Genomic DNA, 22,201 nt, shown 5'->3' on the forward strand with positions numbered 1-22,201 from the left:
CACAGATCAGCTAGATATGAGCTCACTGATATTCCTAAGGAATATGCAGTGGAGGTAAAGAATAGATTTATGGGACTGGACTTAGTAGATAGGGTCCCGGAAGAACTCTGGACAGAAGTTCGCAACATTGTTCAGGAGGTGGCAACAAAATACATCCCAAAGAAAGAGAAAACCAAGATGGCAAAATGGCTGTCTGCTGAGACACTAGAAGTAGCCCAGGAAAGAAGGAAAGCAAAAGGCAACAGTGATAGGGGGAGATATGCCCAATTAAATGCAAAATTCCGGACGTTAGCCAGAAGAGATAAGGAATTATTTTTAAACAAGCAATGCACAGAAGTGGAAGAAGACAATAGAATAGGAAGGACAAGAGGCCTCTTCCAGAAAATTACAACCATCGGAGGTAAATTCCAGGCCAAAATGGGTATGATCAAAAACAAAGATGGCAAGGACCTAACAGAAGAAGAAGAGATCAAGAAAAGGTGGCAAGAATATACGGAAGACCTGTATAGGAAGAATAACAATATCGGGGATAGCTTTGATGGTGTGGTCAGTGAGCTAGAGCCAGACATCCTGAAGAGTGAGGTTGAATGGGCCTTAAGAAGCATTGCTAATAACAAGGCAGCAGGAGACGACGGCATCCCAGCTGAACTCTTCTAAATCTTGCAAGATGATGCTGTCAAGGTAATGCATGCTATATGCCAGCAAATTTTGAAAACACAAGAATGGCCATCAGAGTGGAAAAAATCAACTTATATCCCCATACCAAAAAAGGGAAACACTAAAGAATGTTCAAACTATCGAACAGTGGCACTCATTTCACATGCCAGTAAGGTAATGCTCAAGATCCTGCTGTCCTAACAACCAGGAAACACACTGAGACAAGGAACTGGTCTCTAATATTTATTACTAGTGCTTAACAGGAATCCTAACAAACTGAAGAAGCGTGGGAAAAACCCAGACATATAACCCCCAAGGGTTAAGGCGGTCCCGATCTGTGTCTCTTTGAATGGCTGAACAATTCCTCAGTGCTACGCATGCGCTTGACAGTCTGGATGGGAGCCCCCTGCTCGCCATCCTTACTCATGACACCTGCAAGGTAGACTTCAGCAATTTATGGAGCGAGAATTGCCCGATGTACAAGCTGGGCTTAGAAAAGGCAGAGGAACTAGGGACCAAATTGCCAATATCCACTGGATAATGGAAAAAGCCAGGGAGTTTCAGAAAAACATCTATTTCTGTTTTATTGACTATTCTAAAGCCTTTGACTGTGTGGACCATAACAAATTGTGGCAAGTTCTTAGTGGTATGGGGATACCAAGTCACCTTGTCTGCCTCCTGAAGAATCTGTATAACGACCAAGTAGCAACAGTAAGAACAGACCACGGAACAACAGACTGGTTTAAGATTGGGAAAGGAGTACGGCAGGGCTGTATACTCTCACCCTACCTATTCAACTTGTATGCAGAACACATCATGTGACATGCTGGGCTTGAGGAATCCAAGGCTGGAGTTAAAATCGCTGGAAGAAACATTAACAATCTCAGATATGCAGATGATACCACTTTGATGGCTGAAAGCGAAGAGGAACTGAGGAGCCTTATGATGAAGGTGAAAGAAGAAAGTGCAAAAGCTGGCTTGCAGCTAAACCTCAAAAAAAACAAGATTAGGGCAACCAGCTTGATTGATAACTGGCAAATAGAGGGAGAAAATGTAGAAGCAGGGAAAGACTTTGTATTTCTAGGTGCAAAGATTACTGCAGATGCTGACTGCAGTCAGGAAATCAGAAGATGCGTAATCCTTGGGAAAAGACCAATGACAAATCTCGATAAAATAGTCAAGAGCAGAGACATCACACTGACAACAAAGGTCCGCATAGTTAAAGCAATGGCGTTCCCCGTAGTAACATATGGCTGCGAGAGCTGGACCATAAGGAAGGCTGAGAGAAGGAAGATTGATGCTTTTGAACTGTGGTGTTGGAGGAAAATTCTGAGAGTGCCTTGGACTGCAAGAAGATCAAACCAGTCCATACTCCAGGAAATAAAGCCAGACTGCTCACTTGAGGGAATGATATTAAGGGCAAAACAGAAATACTTTGGCCACATAATGAGAAGACAGGACACCCTGGAGAAGATGCTGATGCTAGGGAGAGTGGAGGGCAAAAGGAAGAGGGGCCGACCAAGGGCAAGGTGGATGGATGATATTCTAGAGGTGATGGACTCGTCCCTGGGGGAGCTGGGGGTGTTGACGACCGACAGGAAGCTCTGGCGTGGGCTGGTCCATGAAGTCACGAAGAGTCGGAAGTGACTAAACAAATAAACAACAACAAAAAATACAACTAGGGTCACCTATCTAGAAACCTCTGAACTCAGTGAATTTTTGCTTTATTGTTTTCTGAGAAGAGGGAATCTTAACTATAAATGTCTCTTTTTTTCTCTGGCCAATAATTTTTGGAGGCAGAAAGACAATTTGACAGAATAACTTATTTGGCAAGAAGTGAAGCAGTACACAGTTTCCAGATTTATATTTACCTGTAAATAATTCCTTCTCACCCCTATGGGTGGTATGTGTCTTCCTCAACTTTGGGTCCTCTACCAGAGGGCTGGGAGTTTGAGGGTTCTGCATCGTAACTTAGCTGTTCCCAGCACTGCACTCTTCTGGACAGAGAGCTCTGATGTTGTTCCTGGGATCTGTTGAACACTCTCCCAGCTTGGGAGTCACAGCCCCAAGTGCCCCTACCACCATTACACACACACACACACACACATATATCCATATAAACATATAAACATATAATAGTTTTTAAATGCAGTTCACTGTTTGTAGAAATAGGGGTTAAAAAAACAACCTACCTTTATACAGGAAGCAATCTTTCTTCCTGTTATACTAAAAGGTTATGATTTTTGCTTTCCAGCTTATTAAAAATATCACATTAAAATTCTTTGTGCACGGGAAAATAATGTATCCAAGGAATTCTGAAATCAATATGACATAATCCATTAAAAAAATGAGGCTGCTTTACAGCTGAACATTGGCCCGCCCTCCACCTACATGGGTTGTAGGGTTGAAGAACTGCATATCTCACTGCTAGAGCACTTGTCCTGGTCTAGACAAAGTGAGAAGGTGGGGGAAAAAGCTTGAAGGGAAAAAGTAGAGATAATTAATCTGCAGGTTTCTGTTGCAAGTTGCTTTTTTGTCTGCATTCCTTCAGAATAGAAATTCCAAAGTGTCATGGAAGGAAAAAATTATTTCCCAGTCAGAATTTGAAAAGGTGTAAAAACCTAGCCTTTTTTTCTTTCTTTCCAAAATTCAGTGTGTGTGTGTGTCTATATATATTTAGAGAGAGACTTACATACATACACACATATCAACTAGTTCATTAACTCCAGTCAAACAATTGCCACAATGTATAAGAGATTAAGTATATGTTTTATTGTGCTAATCTTCGTTTCTGTAGATGGAATACCTTTAATCAATCAAGATGGTGTAGATGGAATATTGGCTGATATCAACATGCTTCTCACTATCTTGCCAGTAAGTGCATAAATTTATTCTTTGTTGCACTGGTTTTGTTATATGTTAAATCTATTTTACTTCTTTCACAGACTGATGGAGACAAATTATACACACCAAGGAATATAAAGGTAAGAGCAATATATGTATGTATGTTCTGCCTTTTGTGAATCAAGTAATGGAGCAATTATTTTGGTACCTTAAAATCCCACTGATTTCAGTTGAAAAGTCACTGGATTAGGCTTCCCCATCCTACATATACTGAGTTTCTTATACAGAATTATTTTTAATATATAAAGGTATGTTGAGTGAAGTGTCTTTTGTTAAGACAGTATTCCCTTTATGTGATTTCGCAACTTTTGCTCTCTTCTTTTGAAAACTCCCTTTTCTCTCCCGTCCCAGCCTTTCTAGTAGTCATTTTTTGCAAAAATTGCCAAATAATCATTACAAGTCCTCCTTTCTGACTACTCTGCTACATGAGAGATGAATGTAACATATGAAGGATAACACAAAAATAAAACTATATGGCCATGTTCCGCTTTGCAAGTTAGATATGTATAAACAAAATACCAAAAATGGTATGACTTGAATTTCATGTACACAATTCTGTTTGAAAATCCTAGTTCTGCTTTGATGCATGATGTCAGCTAACTCATGAAATATGCAGGTGGCACTGTCTGATAGAATTAATATTTTAAATGATAAATTTAAATGGATATTGTATATCTCTTCTAGGAGTGTGGTAATTTTAGGGAAAGTTTCTGCCTTTACATGACATTTTTAACCAACCTGTCAAGAGGGTTGTTTAATGCTTCTTTAAATACAAGGGAATGGCAATGTTGAATAGAATTACTGGGGCAGGATGAGGTTTTATTTAGTCTCCTCACAGTCCTGTTGACTGTTATGCTGGGGAAGAGGCTACATGAGGAGAATTAGACTTGTGAACTCTCTTCCCTTACACGATCTCAGTACCATCAGGAATCGTTTTGGGAAGAGGATAGTGGAGGGGAATGAGGAGTGACCCACTCGATTGCCTTATTCTTCCACCTGCTTTTCTCCAGCTCAGATGTGAAAAGAGGTGGAATGTGTTTTTGAGCCCATCACTGTTTTGTGTCATATCTACTAACTCATAAAAGCTTCATTAAATTACAGACTGAATGACTTGGACAAGTAGGGTAGAAAGGGACATGTCAAACATTATGTTTCATTCAAGTCAAAAGATGTCTTTCATCCCTAGATATATAATGATCCTGAAATCAAAAGTATTTTAAATAGCAAAATTTAAGCATGCAAGTCTCTGGAACTTTTAGCAGTAGTTACATAATTCATCTTTTTTTATTGATTATGTGCCATCAAGTTGTTTTCAACTCTTAGCAACCACACAGATTTTCTCCATGACGATCTATCCCTAACCTGTTCTTTCAAGTCTCCCAGTGGTGCACTCATCACCACTGTAACTGAATCCATCCACCTTGCTGTTGGTCATCCTCTTCTTCTCTTTCCTTCCACCTTTCCCAGCATTAGAGCCTTTTCCAGAGAGCTGGGTCTTTGTACAACATGTCTGAAGTAGAATAATTTGATCCTGGTCATTTGCACTTTGAGTGAAAACTGTGGGTTTTTTTCAATGATCCATTGGCTGTCCACAGTATTCTTAGGAGTCTTCTCCAACACCGAAGTTCAAAGGTGTCAATACTCTTCCTATTCTGCTTCTTTAAAGTCCAACTTTTGTTTCCATAGAGTATCACAGGGTATTCATCTTTTACTGTGGCCAAATAAATCTGAAATGTGAATATGCACCTAAGATCAAATGATAAATTATAAAATAATTGGATGTCTTAAACTGTTCTTTTGAGAGATGTTTTAAAGGTTCCCTTTTACTATATTTCAGTCCCCTTTATTTGACCCCATTCATTTTACTCAGCAAGAAGTTTATTCAGACTACTATCAATGTTGTTTTTTCAGATCACATACCAAATTAACAAAGGCAAGCAACCTTTGGGATCCCTCAATAATTAACAAAATTCTTTGGTAACAAGGAATGAAAGCAATCCAAGCACCAAAAGTTCCACTGGTCTTATGGCTGGGTTCACATACACACTTTTTTAGACACTCAAACTTGTGAGGGCTTGAAAACAAAATGGGCTGTGCAATTTGGATTGGGCTGGATTGCATGATTTGTTATGTTGACTCTTAACATTTTAATTTTCATATTATTTGAAAAGAAGATAGGGTCTCAGATACAGTAAGCTGAAGGTCTTACAGATAATAAAATAATATATCTGTACTTTCACACACACAAAAATACGTATATATTTTCTATTTCTTTCAGTTTTTAGGCTTTTTCTGAATTATTTTTCTTTATGTTCCTTTTTACCTTCCTTTCCTATTAAGTATTTCACCTGACAACCTACAGAAAGACGACCTTTGCAGATTTAATCAAGTTTCTCTCCAACTTTAGTTTAAAAGCAAACTCATTTTTTTTGTCTTATGTATTGCCACAATCTCTACAATGTGACTCTTCTTGAAATCTCACAGCAGCATGAAGGCTAGAAAAAGGAAGGAACTGGTTAAATGTGCATACCTATTTTTTCCCCCAATATTCAAGTCATCATATCTTCAGGTAAACATCTGAAGAAGGCAGGGTAACCAAGACCTTCCTTCTATGAAACTAAACTTCACTTTAGGTCCCACTTTTTATAGTACTTTTGGGGAAAACTCATTGCTTTTTGTGTGGCTCCTTCTTTTCTCTTCAATCATTGCAGACTACAGTATATATTTCTATGTATTCCTGCCAATCTATAACTGCAGGGGGACATAAAGACCAAGGTCACTTTTACAAAAATCACCTATTATTTATGTAGGATATCTTTTCCAACACTACTACAGCAACTGCCAGCACCACCAAGCCAGCCATCTAGTGAGTAAAGTAACAGTTTGGGAAACGCAAAGAGTTAGTGTTCAGTGTGTTCTTCCCCAGACAAAACAAAACTAAAATTTGGGAATGACGTAGAATTTCTCCTTCATGTATTACACAAGTTCCAATTCTGTTGTGCATGTACTCAGAAAGGCCACAGATTCAATAGGACTTATTCCCAAGTATGCATGCAGAGATCTATAAGTAAAATCTCTGTAATTGTACATAAATAAATAAATCCATCCATCCATCCACCCGGAACAGGAATGAAAGAAAATAAAAAATCAATGGGAAATATTTGATAAGAAATTATTTCTTAGATTATTTGCAGTTAATGAATTTATATTGTTCATGCAAATCACATGTTTTATTTCTTTTTGTAATATATGACACGCTGCTTATTTAAGATGAACTGTACAAGAATGGCCATGGAATGTTTTATGAAAGAAGTTGAAGTTTTGGAAGATGAAAATCATGATAACAAAAACATCATTAATATTATTCAACGTATCCAAAGAAATATCCATGCTGCTTGGGTAAGCATTTTTAAGCATTAATTTAAATATTTAAAAGCTAGCATTCATAACTATTACCTACATGTTGAAAAATGACCCAACACAGGAACTCAAAAGACTAGATCCTAGTTCACATTACTCTTGTAAACTACTCATGAGATCTTGAGAGTGACTTTTATGCAGTTCACAAAATAAAATTATCTATTTATCATATAAGTCTTTAATAAAATGCCATTTAAGACAACACAGGAAGCTACATTTTGATTGCTGCTCTCAAAAAGAATTTATAGCTCACCATTGCAATATTAAGTTTATGCCAAAAGAAACAATGCATTTTGTTCTACAGTTAAAACTGTGACCAGTAACACACAATCCTGCTGCATTTTGTGTTAAGAACTTTTTTTTTTAATTTGTTCAATCACGTCCAATTCTCAGAGTATGCCTGGACAAGTCCCTGCAGTTTCTTGGCAAGGTTTTTCAAAAGTGGTTTGCCATTGCCTCCTTCCTAGGGGCTGAGAGAAAGTGACTGGCCCATGGTTACCCAGCTGGCTTTGTGCCTGAGGTGGGACTAGAACTCATGGTCTCCCAGTTTCTAGCCTGATGCCTTAACCACTATATCAAACTGGCCCTCTAACAACTGGTACTAGAACTGGTACTAAGCCGAAAATTGGGAATGGAATTCATATGTTGATCCTGTTCTATGAAATCAAACTTGGGCTGCTGAATTCTTTCTCTTGTCAGCACGTTAGCAACAACGTGTAGAAAGATACAGATCAGTTTCTCCATTTTCAGTCTGAACTCAGTTATATTTATCTATGCAAATCTTGATTAGAGATCAAACACATATCCTGTTGGGCTGGTTGGTTTTAGAAACAAATTGTACAGACTGACATACTAGCTATAGCTATTTTTTCTTCCTTAATTTTTTTGGTAGCAATATAAATCATGTTTGTAACACGGTATGGAAGCCTTCCCTCCCATTTTTCTTTTAGATGAAATAATTAGAGTTTCATATATCTTTAATTGCAGAGAGAAGATCTACACAATGTTACCCAAGAGAATGCATGTCCTCAGTGTGAAATGTATGAAGCCCAACATTCTGAAGTTTTTTTGAAACACTTGATTGAATTTCTGCAGTTTACACTTTACACTGGACTTTGAAGAACACTATACATTTCAATCAAAAATTCTACTTGGTTATTTAAACTATGTTTTGAATTATTTAAAATCTGATTTGTTCTTTTTTGCTTTGCTTAATATAATAAAAAAGATTGTAGCAGAAGTTAACAGTTCAAATGTTAGTTTAAGATTAGAGCTGACCTCTGTTCATAAAGATATATTTAATATATACATATCCGCTATGGGAAATTGAGTAACATTTTTATGAATTCATAACTAGTTACATTATCCTCACCAAGCTGCTGCCTTTCAAATATGGTGGACATCTCTCAGTCCTAATTTTAATTTCCTGATAGTGTCTGAAATTCACACAATACTTTAGAAAATTTTATTTTTATCAGATTTTTCTTACTATAACAATAGTAATATAAAATGTAAAAATTAAAGGAAACAAAACTAAGAGCCCAAATCCCACAAATACTTTGCAAAACTCTTTTTTCCCCATAATATATTTATTTATTTATTTGATTTCTATAGCCGCCCATCTCAGCGAGTGACTCTGGGAGGCTTACAACAGTAAAACTATAAAACAATTTAAACAATTACACTTAAAACAGTTAAAATATAAAATAAATATAAAATAAATATACATGGCTGCCAAGAAAGCAATGCATGGATGTTAATACAGCCAAGAGATGGGACCATCCACACGCTTGAGGCCCCAGCCCCAGGCACAAAGCCAGGTCTTCACGGCCTTACGAAAGGCCAACAGGGTCGGGGACATCCTAATTTCTGGAGGGAGGATGTTCCAGAGGGCAGGCACTACGGAAGAGAAGGCACGCCTTCTAGTTCCCACCAACCGACACTCCCTGGCCGACGGGACCCGCAGGATATCCAACCTACTAGATCGAATTGGATGGGCAGAAACAACTGGGAGAAGGCGGTCCCTTAGGTATATTTATCTTTCATTATTTCTATCCACAGCTCTAAGAAATTAAATCCACAAATTAAATTATTAGTCGGACATGAAGTATAATATATAACTCGGTAATAAATAATCATTGCCATTGGGATGCAATGAACTATAGCTGGAAAAGCCTCAGCTGAGCAGAGACTCTGCGACTGTTGTGGGCAGCTTGTGTGGCCTCCAGCAGCAGCTTTCAAGGACTAATACTTTTATCCCATTCATTGTTTGTTGTTGTTTATTCGTGTAGTCACTTCCGACTCTTCGTGACTTCATGGACCAGCCCACGCCAGAGCTTCCTGTCGGTCGTCAACACCCCCAGCTCCCCCAGGGACGAGTCCATCACCTCTAGAATATCATCCATCCATCTTGCCCTTGGTCGGCCCCTCTTCCTTTTGCCTTCCACTCTCCCTAGCATCAGCATCTTCTCCAGGGTGTCCTGTCTTCTCATGATGTGGCCAAAGTATTTCAGTTTTGCCTTTAATATCATTCCCTCAAGTGAGCAGTCTGGCTTTATTTCCTGGAGGATGGACTGGTTTGATCTTCTTGCAGTCCAAGGAATTCTCAGAATTTTCCTCCAACACCACAGTTCAAAAGCATCTACCTTCCTTCTCTCAGCCTTCCTTATGGTCCAGCTCTCGCAGCCATATGTTACTACAGGGAACACCATTGCTTTAACTATGCGGACCTTTGTTGTCAGTGTGATGTCTCTGCTCTTAACTATTTTATCAAGATTTGTCATTGCACTTCTCCCAAGGATTACGCGTCTTCTGATTTCCTGACTGCAGTCAGCATCTGCAGTAATCTTCGCACCTAGAAATACAAAGTCTTTCCCTGCTTCAACATTTTCTCCCTCTATTTCCCAATTATCAATCAAGCTGGTTGCCATAATCTTGGTTTTTTTGAGGTTTAGCTGCAAGCCAGCTTTTGCACTTTCTTCTTTCACCTTCATCATAAGGCTCCTCAGTTCCTCTTCGCTTTCAGCCATCATAGTGGTATCATCTGCATATCTGAGATTGTTAATGTTTCTTCCAGCAATTTTAACTCCAGCCTTGGATTCCTCAAGCCCAGCTTGTCGCATGATGTGTTCTGCGTACAAATTGAACAGGTAGGGTGAGAGTATACAGCCCTGCCGTACTCCTTTCCCAATCTTAAATCAGTCTGTTGTTCCGTGGTCTGTTCTTACTGTTGCTACTTGGTCGTTCTACAGATTCTTCAGGAGGCAGACAAGATGACTTGGTATCCCCATACCACTAAGAACTTGCCACAATTTGTTATGGTCCACACAGTCAAAGGCTTTAGAATAGTCAATAAAACAGAAATAGATGTTTTTCTGAAACTCCCTGGCTTTTTCCATTATCCAGCGGATATTGGCAATTTGGTCCCTAGTTCCTCTGCCTTTTCTAAACCCAGCTTGTACATCAGGCAATTCTCGCTCCATAAATTGCTGAAGTCTACCTTGCAGGATCTTGAGCATTACCTTACTGGCATGTGAAATGAGTGCCACTGTTCGATAGTTTGAACATTCTTTAGTGTTTCCCTTTTTTGGTATGGGGATATAAGTTGATTTTTTCCACTCTGATGGCCATTCTTGTGTTTTCCAAATTTGCTGGCATATAGCATGCATTACCTTGACAGCATCATCTTGCAAGATTTTGAACAGTTCAGCTGGGATGCCGTCATCTCCTGCTGCCTTGTTATTAGCAATGCTTCTTAAGGCCCACTCAACCTCACTCTTCAGGATGTCTGGCTCTAGCTCACTGACCACACCGTCAAAGCTATCCTCGATATTGTTATCCTTCCTATACAGGTCTTCTGTATATTCTTGCCACCTTTTCTTGATCTCTTCTTCTTCTGTTAGGTCCTTGCCATCTTTGTTTTTGATCATACCCATTTTGGCCTGGAGTTTACCTCCGATGGTTGTAATTTTCTGGAAGAGGTCTCTTGTCCTTCCTATTCTACTGTCTTCTTCCACTTCTACGCATTGCTTGTTTAAAAATAATTCCTTATCTCTTCTGGCTAACCTCTGGAATTTTGCATTTAATGGGGCATATCTCCCCCTATCACCGTTGCCTTTTGCTTTCCTCCTTTCTTGGGCTACTTCTAGTGTCTCAGCAGACAGCCATTTTGCCTTCTTGGTTTTCTCTTTCTTTGGGATGTATTTTGTTGCCGCCTCCTGAACAATGTTGCGAACTTCTGTCCAGAGTTCTTCCGGGACCCTATCTACTAAGTCCAGCCCCTTTAATCGATTCTTCACCTCCACTGCATATTCCTTAGGGATATTAGTGAGCTCATATCTAGCTGATCTGTGGGTCTTCCCTAATCTCTTTAATCTGATCCTAAATTGTGCAAGAAGAAGTTCGTGATCGGAACTACAGTCAGCTCCAGGTCTTGTTTTTACCGACTGTATAGATGTCCGCCACCTTTGGCTGCAAAGGATGTAGTCAATCTGATTTCGGTGTTGTCCATCTGGGGAAGTCCATGTATAAAGCCGTCTCTTAGGTTGTTGGAAGAGAGTGTTTGTTACGCAGAGTGAGTTGTCTTGGCAAAATTCTATCAGCCTATGTCCTGCTTCGTTTTGTTCTCCCAGGCCATGCTTACCTGTAATTCCAGGTGTCATTTGACTGCCCACCTTAGCATTCCAGTCTCCCGTGATGAAAATAACATCTCTTTTAGGCGTGTTGTCCAGTAGGTGCTGCAGATCCTCATAGAACTGCTCTACTTCAGCTTCTTCAGCATCTGTGGTTGGGGCGTATATTTGGATCACTGTGATGTTAGATGGCTTGCCCTGAATTCGAATTGAGATCATTCTATTGTTTTTTTGGATTGTATCCGAGCACTGCTTTAGCCACTTGACTATTAATTATGAAGGCTACTCCATTTCTTCTGTGGTCCTCTTGTCCACAGTAGTAGATCTGGTGGTCATTTGATGTGAAGTGGCCCATTCCAGTCCATTTCAGTTCACTGATGCCCAAAATGTCTATCTTTAATCTTGACATCTCACCAATAACCACATCCAATTTGCCCTGGCTCATAGATCTTACATTCCAGGTTCCAATGGTATGTTGATCCTTAGAACATCGGATTCGCCATTCCCCACCAGCACCGTCGGCCGCTAGCCGTCCTTTCAGCTTTGAGCTAGCTGCGTCATCATGTCTGGGGCTAGTTGAACTCATCCTCTGTTCCTCCCCGGTAGCATTTTGACCATCTTCCAACTTGGGGGTCTCATCTTCCGATGGTATACCGACATATCTCTGGTTGTACTGATCCATTTAGTTTTCATGGCAAGTATACTGGGGTGGGTTGCCATTACCTTTCCCACGGATCGCATTTAGTCTGACCTCTCTGTCATGACCTTCCCGTCTTGGGTGGCCCTTCACAGTTTAGCTCATGGCATCATTGAGGTGCTCAAGCTCCAGCACCACGACAAGGTAACGATCCTTTGCTGAAGATCCCATTCATTAGACAATAAAAATCCTCAAACATTCCCAAACCCGAAACGTATAACTATTTTTTTAAAAAAAAGTTTACAGAAGAAAGTCATGGAAAAGAATTATTGTTTCTTTTCAGTTAAATGTTCTATATGAACTATCAGTTAATATATGTTGGTATTTCAACTATTATTTCCATCTTATTTGCAAGGAATGTACCTAAGAAGTCCACTGAGGATTCTAGGGACAGCAAACTTGATTAGGTCAGGAATAATGCATTGACAGGCAGTATGGGGCTTCCTAAAAGCTTTGTTGAAGGCAGCAGTGTTGTGATTTCAATTTCAGCACTCTGGAAGACGAAGCTGTGCTCGTCTACCTTCATGTTACCTAAGCTTTATACTGATATGATAGCTGAGTCTTCAATAGTATTGTATGTGCTGTTGAACCCTATGGTATTATATTCAATTACCTGCACGAATGGTTCCATAATAATACAATCTGACCATTCACTGGCCAAAAACTTCTGATTCATGTTATTGTCCTATTTCAGCCATTTGTCTTTGTAATCAGAGAATGGGGCAAAAAGATCTCTCAGATCCAAGTCCCTGTTCACTACAAGAATCCAACTTAAAGTAGCTCTGACAGATGGCTATCTAAGCTTCCTCCTGGACATATCCAGTGAAAGAAAACCCACCAACTCTCTGGGTAATTGATCTAGTGCCAAAATGTTCTTTTAATTAGAAATTTTCTTCTAATAGTCAGTTGAAATCTGCCTTAACGTAATCCATTATTCTGTGTTGAAAGAAGGGAGGGAGGGAGGGACAGGTCTTGACCTATGACTTGATTTCAGGTATTTGAAGAATGTTTTCATATCCCCTCTCAGTACTCTTTTCTTAAAGCTAAACATGCCCAGGATGCAGAAGATGAACAGATTGTTAAGTTTTATGGTCAAGTTCAATCTGAAATCAACAGAACACACAAGCAAGATGTGCTGCTTGTGGGTAGAATGTATGAGTTAGGAAACAGAAATGAAGCAGGAGAATGACTTAACAATTTCTGCCTATCCAATTACTTTTTCACTGTTAACACAAACAACCAAAGCAATGCCCATTTACAGTATATACAGTGTGTGTGTGGGTGTGTCTGTGTGTAGGTATATGTGTGTGTGTATGTATGTACACACACACACAAATCAAATTGACATATTGTTGATATAAGAAGGTGGAAGAGCTCTGTCATAACAGCAAAGTCACGGCCAGGAGCTGACTGTGGAACAGATTACAAACTGCTCATGTGCAAGTTCAGTGTCACGCTGAAGTGGAAAAACAGAGGCAACCAGTTTCCAGATGTTCAAGTTGCTTTTAGAAAAAGCCATGGAACAAGAGACAGTATTGTCGATGCACACTGGATAGTTGAGAAAGCCAAAAAATAAGAAAATGAAGTCAGTATGTGCTTCAAAGATTACAGAATAGCCTTCAGTTATGTAACCATGTCATTCTATGGAATGTTCTTGGGAAAATGGGAATTCCATTTATGATGGCACATAATCAATCAATCATTAAATCAAATTGGAAGAACTGTATTATTCACTGGGGTATAAGAGGGAGGGGAGGTAAAGCACAATCAGGCTTTCAAGTTTCTATCTCAATAAAGTATAGTTCCAATATTCCTGTGGAGACGTTCTCTTGATCTGGTCTACCTTGTAGGGCTGACAACATATGAACCCAAACCCATCAATTAATCAACATTTTGCACAAATAACTTAAGTGCTTTAAATTGAACATGCCAGTATATGGAAGTTGGAGATCTCAACTGTCACCTATTGATGCATGCCATGCCATTTCTGTAAATAAAGCACTGAGCTTGCCCCCATGTTTCTCCATAATCTCTAAAGCTGGGGGTCCTTTTTGATAAGGGAATAAATTTGACACAGGGGCTTCCTGTCCCTTGTCCAGTTAGCACATTATGATCCATTGAGAGAAAGCACAGTCTGCAATAAGTGGTTCAAGGTGCTTCAGAATGCTCACATTGCTTTTTAAACATCTAGGTGTACCTGAAGCAACTCAGAAGCCACATAAAACAGCTCATTATGAACAATCACTCATCTCAACTGCTACAGCCTGTTGAGGAACACCAACTGGTGTCTTCTCCTTGCTCTCTAAACACTGAAGAGTCTAAGTGCTACTGAGAGGTTCAGAGTAGATAGCCTTCGCCAACAGCAGAGTAAGACACAAGCAAACACTCAGCCCTCCAGTGGGCACTCAAAACAAATAATACACAAACTTCAACAAACAAAAATACTTGCTGATAAATAAACCCTCCCCAAGAAACTGTCTCAATTTCTACATCATACTTCTCTTCCTGCTGCAGGAGATAATGAAGTAGAGAAGAGCTGGTCTGTCTTGGTAGTTCGATGTGCAATTGGTAATCTTCCTGAAAAATGATTTCACAGTGTACCACACTTCCCAGTAAAAGTGAATAACCATCTTCCTCAACATGGGATAAGAAAACTTACCACAGAAAAATGACCAAAAGAAATAAAACCAAACACTAATTTGTCCCAATGGCAGAGCTTCAACAGAAACATGTAACATACAAGAGAAAGACCCCTCCCCAAACCCTAAATAGTCAGGCCTTCCCTCTCTGCTTACTGTCCTCACTCTAAGAACTTCCATTTTGGCATCCATTCAAAATGCCAAGAAAATGTGGTAGAAACAGCAAAACAACTGGAGAGGATCCAATTTTTGCTTTATTTATTAGTGAGTCACTGAACCCTAAGCCTCAAGGGGGCCAGGAACCCAGAATAAAGATTTCTGGAGTATATATAAGTCACAAACTTCGAAACTGAATCTATGTGCAGTACATTTTAGAAGTTAATGGCATAGGCAGCAAGGGTAAAGATAAGAAATTAGGTGAGACCTCTATATTTTTAATGACTGGACCCTGCAACGAGTTAGTTTGTTCATCTAACTTCTTTGATATGGCAGCTGTTCAGATAAGAGTATGCTAAGACTCTTATTTGTCACTGAGCTATCAGGTCTCCTTAGTAACCTGGTATTTCCTCTTAGATCAAAAGGGGCCCTCTCTTGCCCTGTTTACCACTACTTACAGTATTCTAAACATTTATGGTTGCTTTGAAGCTACATGTGTTACAAAAGCAATTTTTCACTTGCATTCAGGGGTTTTCTCTCTGGTTGCTTTTTACTGCAAGTGGATCTACTTTAAACACTAGAAATTTCTTCCACAATTCCTCTTTGTATTTTGCCTTTTCCTCCCTCTGACAGAAAAAAATTGTTTGTGCTTATAAATACTTCCAAATGCAACCCACCAGTCTCTGGCTCGTTCAACAATGAACCCATGGTTCAGTAGTCCATCTATCACAGGGTTTCTCAACCAGGGTTCTGTAGAACCCTAGGGTTCTGCAAGAGGTCACTAGGAGTTCCCTGGGAGATCATGATTTATGTAAACAATTATTTCAACTTCACATTAAAGAGGTAAGTTCCATTCTTTATTTTTAATTAAGAATGTATATAATGCATGTATACAGGCCTACACGTGAAATGAATTTTGTAACCTCTGGCCTGTATTTGAGCCTGAATGTGCAGGGGTTTCCCAAGGCCTGCAAAATATTTCAAGAGTTCCTCCAGGTTCAAAAGGTTGAGAAAGGCTGATCTATCTTTGATGTTGTCCACTACCTAACCCATGAGGGCTTCTTATCAAGAGATTTATGACCATCACCTTAAGGTTTCAAGGGCTGAAGAGTTCCAAGGGCAATGCTCTGAACTGGGATTTTGCATAACGAATGTCAGGAGTTCTTCAACTTCATGCCTCCTAAAATACTAAATTGGTGTGACCCATCCAGCCCCTATGGACAAAATGAATGATTTCATTGGGTTTAGGACTGGGCGAGAAATATATTACTGTAAATTATTTTTTAATCTATATATCAAATAAAGCAATGAATAAAACATTATAAAGTTATTTCATTAGAAATAAGCAATAAATAAATAAAACACTCAGAGGAAATTAAAACTATATTTTAACATGAAAGATAGGTCTTATTCTTCTGTAAATTCAGATTCCCATGCAATCTGGGTTTAATTTTGAAGATTGCCACTCTCATATATCAAAGTTGGAGGGCGCAGCTGGGGGAGTGTTTCCTTCCTTTAAAAAACTTCTCTTAAACTCCTCCTAAGATACTTCAGCTTGCAAAATATGGTCAGGCTGTTAAGTTGCTTTTTTGTGGCCTCTCTCCCATAGCAGCCAATTGAGATAACATTCGCTTTCCCTTCCAGTACAGTTATTCCTCCACCCACTCTTGCAATGTTCTGCTCTCTGCTTCCTCACAGCCTTTCCTCCCAACTGGTCCCTGACAATTCTTTCTACAGAGTCAGCGTCAGACTCTGGGCATGGTAACTTCTCACCTGAAAGCAAATACAGCAACAAAAAGAACCCTCAGGTTTCATACATGGTGCTGAAACTATTACTTGTGGGACCGTCTCTCCCCAGCGCTGTCTACCTGTCCTGTTAGATGTGGCAGAAGAGGCAGGTTCTAGATTCCATCCATGAGAGCAGGCCACCTATCGGGGCCCAGGAGGAAAGCCTTTTTGCCCATCCTCTGGAACATTATCTCCCACCCCCCGCCGAAATCAGGCTTGCCCTGACCCTGCTGGCCTTTCTCAAGGCACTAAAAACCTGGCTTTGCCATCAAGCTGGAGCCCTGATAGCATGGGTGAGCCTGTTTCATAATTTGATTTTGTATGAGTGTTCTCAGCTGCTATTTTTAAATGTTATTTGTTTTTTAATTCTGGTTGTTTTTATTGTTTTTATTCTATTTTAATTGTTAGCTGCTCAGAATTATATAGATGAGATGGACTATAAATTTATAAAACAAATACTGTTGTGATGCTTTGCATTCACATATTCTTGCATCAAAATAGGAATTCTCTAGCCATCCTCATTGTTTTCACCCCCCACCCACTCCCACCCATCCTAAATCATAATCCACACTTTGAGAAACATTACTGTAGCCTGAATCAAGGAATCCCCAGTGTTCAGTTCTGATTAGGATGTGCAGGTAGGTCTTGGAGAGATCCATGGATGCCAGATTATCTTGCAGGATGATTTATGTAACTGAGCTCAGAGACTCCATTCTGAACATCAAATCCTGATGAACTTGTTTAGTGATCTAAGGCTCAACACCTCTCTCCACTCCCTCCACTAATTGTATAATGAAATGAAATAATAGTTCAAGAAAGTCAAATCGAAATACTTCACCTAATACATTTTGAAGCCAACTATCCTAGGATATAATTACAGTAACCATACATCCTTTATTATAAAGGAGAGTCCTTTATTTCAGAAAGCTGACCTTTAGATTTAATTATTTTTTAATTTGGTTTTGCTTTTGAATTTTCCTTTATAAAGCAGTTATAAAAATAAACATTTTTTTATCCATATGAACCTCCTTCAGGTTTGCCCTTTTCAGGTTCATCATTTTTTCCAAGAGAATATGGTCACTGTAGATATAATGGACACCAACTGGGACATCTTTAAAATTAGAAAAATGGATAATTTCCTATCAATTCCTACAGTCATAATAGCTATCTATATATGATTCCCTGGTAATCAGAGGTATTAGCAAGAACAGTTGCAGAGCAAGAGTGGAAAACAGTTTTTGCTATTTTGAACTGCCCATAAACATCACATTTTCTTCTGCCTTAAAATGTTTGGGTAGATGTTCTAGGTTGCTCCATTTAGAGTGTCATAGGTGGGTGATAAGTAGTTAAGGAGGCTGAATATACGGGGGGCATATATTCAGTGGTGGACAATGGAAGAGAGAATGTGAAGTGTTGAGCTGGCCATTATAGAAGAGAAACTATAATTTCATGCCAGTCCCCACTACTGCCCCCCCATCTTGGGTCTGGGTGTCAAGTTTGTTGGTAGTTTTGGTCTCCACCTGTTATTAGGTCTGTTCACATAAGGCCACGACTATTCACAATCTAGTAATAATCAAGCACAGAAATCAGACTTGCATCATATAAACTGAGTTGGGTGAAGATGAGAATGTGGCCCTGTCCAAGATTTGGCCATCAGGTTACCAAATCCTGCATAGCTGCAACTCTGTGGTCAGGATTTGCCTTAAGAGTTGCCTAGGCTTTAATTTCTATCTCTTGAGTATGGGTTCTGGGTGGGCTTTGGATTTCATGGCTTCCATGGTCTTGTCCTATGTCATATTTGGCCTGAGACACATGAACGAACATGTACTGATTTTTGTGTTTACTGCAGGAACAATGATAACATGATCTGAACTTGGAGGACATTCTCATTAATCCGCTGCTATAGTCAGATCATTGTTTCACGCACACAGCTGTTATTAGCTTGCTTGACCTCCACAAGGGTCATAGGCCAACTAAGCTGATTCGACCCAGGTGCCTAACGGAGCCAGATGGTTTCCTAAGAGCATTTGGGGATTTTCCCAGCAATCAGATAGGCAGTCCCATAGCACACCTGATTGCTCTCTGGAGTTCAAAGCTGACTAGGGCACAAGACAAGATTGTCTCTAAGCAACATCTGCCATCTCAGATCCCAGGGTCTCCTTAGTTCTCTAAAGACCACCAGAAAATGAAGTTTTCTATCAAGAGGTGATAGAATGACCAGGAGAAACTAAAGAGTGAAGGCAACTATTACCACACCCCTATATTGGGGCAGGTTCTTGGGCAATGAGCGTGTAAGTATTCTTACTTCTCTTCTATTGTGTCTATAGATTTGTATATTGTGGGCCTTGCTTAGGGTTACCTGTATCTATTTGCCTGGAGTTGGAAGATATCCCTGTTGGCTGCTGTAATAACTTTCTGATGCTATTTGCAGATAAAATAACTTGCATCCAGACTTAGATGCCACTGGGGCAGTCTTGTAACTGAAGAACATGTAGTATGTCTTTGCCTAAACAAGGCATCTCTCAATCCATCTGTACTGGACAATTTCTACCAAATTACCCATCTTCCTTTGGGAAGAGGGTGGGGTTTCAACTGCAGATGTTAGAACAAATGATCTTTATACCTTTCAGGCCTAGGATGGGATATTAAGTTTTGGACAACCTAGCTTATTACCTTTGTCAGAACCTGAATAGAGGGGAGTACATCTCTTGGCAGCATTCAATACCAATGATCATGGTATCCTTTTGGACCACCTGTGTGGATTGGGGATGGAAGGCATCATTTTGCAGTGGTCTAATTCCTATCTAAATGAAAACTTAGTCAGTTGGCAGGCAGGTAGGAAGAATAGTTGAGCCTTTCAATTCTCAGTAAGGGGTCCCACAAAGCTTGGCTCTTTCCCTCATACTTTTAAACATCTACATAAAATGTTGGAAAAGATCATCTTCTGGATTGAAGTATACTGATACACAATTTTACATTCCTATCCCTGAGCCACGAATGCTGTGGAAGTCCTCATCCAATGGTTAGAAGCTAGAAGGGACAGAATGTGTCCAAACTCCAACTGAATCCTTGTAAAACAAGAGTTATTGTCTGTAGCTGACTGATCTGGATCAATTTTAGTCCCTAAGTTGGCTCTGGATGAATTTGCTGTCCTTTGAAAGAGCAAGTCCCCAACTTTTCCTGGACCTGTGGTTTCTGCTTGAGCAGAAGATGGAAGTCATAAATAGGTCTTTCTCTCTTTGGCTGGTATGCCACTTGAGGATGTTTTTGGATCAAAATACTTGCAACACTGACTCATGCCCTTGTATCTAGACAATGCTTTACATGGAGCTTCCTTTGAAGCTATCGCAGAAGCTGCAGTTGGTTCCAACTGCTGATAGGAGGTGATAGATTCAGCAGTGCCCCACCTATGTTGAGGATCCTGCATTAGTTATTAGTAAGTTTCCTGGACGAATTCAAGGTGCTGGTTCAAACCTTTTTAAAGCCCTACAAGGCTTGGCACTCTGTGTTCCAAGATTGTCTACTCAGAATCAACCCATCTCTGTATCCATCTCAAGAGAGACTGTCTGGGTCTCCAACTCACATAATGTAAAAGGAGTGGAAACCCAGAGGTATGACCATTCCATGATAACCCTAAGTTATGAACTATCTTTCCCTTGCGGTCCAGGGAGGCCCCACCTTGGTTTGATTTCAATGGTTTCATATTAGGTTACCATAATAAATTAATGGAATACTTATTTCTTTTTATGGTATTGTTATCTTTCTTTCTACTTCTGCATTTTGGTAAATTGCAGATTGTTTATATACTATCTGGGTAAACTCAGTCCTAAACAACTTTATAAAAACACCTTTTGTTGGGAACAAGTGCATGAGATTTGGAGAAAAGACAATTTCATTTGCTTCTTTGGAATTCCTAGTAATGGGAATTCCTAGTAATTGGGATTGAGTAATTTTTCAGCAAGATACATACAGAATAATTTCTTAGAGAGATACATGTTGAAATGTTTAATTTTATGATAGGGAGGAATAATCCCTCCAAAGATCTGTTGCAATGCTACTCAAAAGATTTGCTCTAGGGAAGGAAGAAATGACTCATTTTCTTATAAAAGGAAAAGCTAGACAATTCTTGATTCACAGCAGAAACCACTTTTACTGGAAAATACTAATTTAGCAAAGAAAGAAGCATTGAATATTGCTAATTTTATTATACATTTATTCCAAAACACACAATGAAAGATAGTAAAAATGCTTATACTCAAATTCCTGTGCTAAATTTAAACATAGGAAGTCTAATCATCAAAAAATTAAAAAAAGTTTAAGAGTGACTTTCAATGGTTAGGTTGCTTCATAAATGAAGAAATTTATGAGTGGTAATGGCTCTAAAAGGTACATAAAATCTTTGCCTTATATTTACATACAATTGCATGAACAATCTTTATGTGTTCTCAGTAACCATCATGAAGAGTCTTTATAAACTAAAGACAAATCCATGAGATGAGTTATCTATTAGAGTTGTTAAAAGATTTACTCCTTCAAATGCTTTTAACTGTTCTAGAGGGTCACTCTATAAAAAACACTTACTTCAGTGTAAATGTTTGGTTTAAGGACTCTCCCATCCTCCCAAAATAGCTTAACTTCTAAGGAACATTAAGTATCTCTTTTGCTTATAGCTTTGCACATTTTCTTTTTTGGCACTATTTTCAAGCAAAAATACTTTATGGGCTTGGAGTTTCAAATGAGTGTTTCAGTATATTAATGAACCCACACTTTTTTTTCTCTAGAATTAGACAAATCATGCTAGAAATAAGACTTTAGTATTAATGCCCATTTTCATCTAAAAGTCTTACAAATAGCACAAGGAGTCAAATTACAAACTAAATATTTTCAGATACCCAGTTTCTAAGTTGTTTTCATTAGTGAGCCAAAGTATGCACAGTTACTGGGTTTGAACGATCTGCAAGTTACAGAACTATTTCCATAATACACAACAACCAGATCATGCACTTAATTCAAAATGTATTTGTAGGTGTTTACTCCTGTAATGCAAGCATAATTTGTGTAGTTTCCTGCAGACAAATTGAAGTCCCACAACTGAAAAGGGATATAAACCCACAAAGTTTCAAAATGATTAACAAGGTGAACTGTGGCTTTTAAAGCCAGAATTGCACATAACTTTTCAGAAAGCAAGCCAATGACACGTAGCTTGTTCTGCTATTACATAACATGGTACAGATCAAAACAATACTTAGCCACACTATATTCTCCCAAAGGCACTCCTCAAATTCAAAGTATTTGATATCAATTAAATT

This window comes from Candoia aspera, chromosome 8 (genome assembly GCF_035149785.1).
Source record: "Candoia aspera isolate rCanAsp1 chromosome 8, rCanAsp1.hap2, whole genome shotgun sequence".
In the NCBI taxonomy this organism is placed as follows: domain Eukaryota; kingdom Metazoa; phylum Chordata; class Lepidosauria; order Squamata; family Boidae; genus Candoia; species Candoia aspera.